The following is a 1683-nucleotide window of genomic DNA, read 5'->3' as shown; positions in this document are numbered from 1 at the left end:
CGATGGCTCGTCTGGTGGAATCAGAGTACTGGCAGTGGCCCATGATGTGTTGCACTACTACATAGTGCACAAATTTAAAAATGATGGTAAAATGATTTGTAGTTTAATGAGAGTAGGTTATGTGCTTGTGTTTGAGGCCCATATAAAAATTTAAACTCAGTTGAGCTGAATTCTCTGTTACAGGGATGCAGCCTTCGTGGGAGATCATGGAAGTTGTGTTCATGTAACCAAGTAGAATTCATGCTTTTCTGTTTCCTTAGAAGCAGACATCAAGATGGAAAAAGGCACAAACATGGAAAATATTGTTTAGAAGCTAAAATTCACCAAATTTTCTTTCTTTCATCTTTTACCTCCATTTTAATGTTATTTACTGTGCATAACCTAGTAATATACATTTTCTCTGTCTTTGTCTCTAAATAGGCATTTTCAGTTTAGTGTTGGTGGGCCAAGCTCTGCTTTTGTGCACATAGGGGTAAATCCAGCATGAAATCCCACTCCTATTGATTCTCATTCCAAGAATTTGAAAGCATTGTATATGTCCTGCAATCTCTGAAAAGCACTGACTTTGTGACTAGTGATGGTAGCATAATAAAGATAAAATATTTTGGGGAAAACTCCACCTTCCAGAGAACATAAAAGACTGGCATTTGTTGCAGTCAGCACAACCTGTTGTCCTTAAATTTGAAAACACAAAGCATAAGTTTGTCACTGGAAGAGCCTTTAATCACTGTCAGACTTCTGTCAGTGAGGATTAATGGAGGAATACATTACTTTCAAAGTTTTTTACGCAAATGAGTTATTTTACACATTTTACTTTCTTTCCTATCATGCATAACATGATCCAATCATATAAAGCTAAACATAGATGATCATTGTGATTAACTAATCAATATGGCTTATGCATGTACCTGAATTCCAAATATGATTTTGTTTTCTACCAAGTATAGAGACTTTGGGTCTATGCAGACATTACACTAAACTAGGTTTATATTGATCTAAGTGCCAAACGATACACAAATTTGGGAGGTTAGATTGGGCAAAAAAATGGCTGCCCAGTCTATCTGGGTTGACTAACATGCGGCTCTTGCACTGAGATTGACCTAACATGGGGTTGGGTTGATCTAAGTGCCAAGCAATACAAACGTTTTAGGAAGAACTGACTGGGCAAAAAATGGTCACCCCATTTAGTTCTGAATCTGACTTCAGTTCACTTAGGAGGTGAACTAAGTGGATAATTTTAACCTGTGCCAATCTAACCTGAATGTGTACAGTACAAACCTACTAGCCCTTTGCCCCCAGGATCTCACCATCCCCGTCCCTGATCTACTAACTCCCCACTTCCTGCACTCACCCCAGCCTACTTAGATAGGTTTCCTGCCCCAACTCCTAGCATTGGCAAATGTTTATACATGCAGGATTTGATTTACAGTCATGTGGCTTAAAGTGAGCTGCCCGAGTGTAGATCAGGTGCTGGGAATGAGTGTACACATTTGCAACACAGCCCCAGGGCTGGGAAAGCCCAGCTGTTATCCCAGCCCTGGAGCTGCACTTTTTTCTTCCCTTCTCCCCACACCCTGAAAAGACTGTCTTTATCCCACCAATCCCTTCACCCCTGAATTGACAGTTCCCCCTTCAGACAGACCAACCCCTCCGATCCTGCCAAGCTTTCCCCTGGGTGCCACC

At 40.9% G+C, this 1683-nt stretch overlaps 1 protein-coding gene across 4 annotated transcripts in view; it reads left to right on the top strand.

The window, feature by feature from the left end:
• The window catches only part of ZPLD1 (zona pellucida like domain containing 1), a 45335-nt gene that overhangs the window by 37468 nt on the left and 6184 nt on the right, over window positions 1-1683 (top strand). The gene's annotated exons all lie outside the window — the stretch shown is intronic.

This window comes from Crocodylus porosus, unplaced genomic scaffold, assembly GCF_001723895.1.
Source record: "Crocodylus porosus isolate Cpor-Errol unplaced genomic scaffold, CroPor_comp1, whole genome shotgun sequence".
NCBI lineage: Eukaryota > Metazoa > Chordata > Crocodylia > Crocodylidae > Crocodylus > Crocodylus porosus.
Note: the sequence above shows the minus strand (reverse complement) of the source record. Positions and strands in the feature narration are given on the sequence as shown.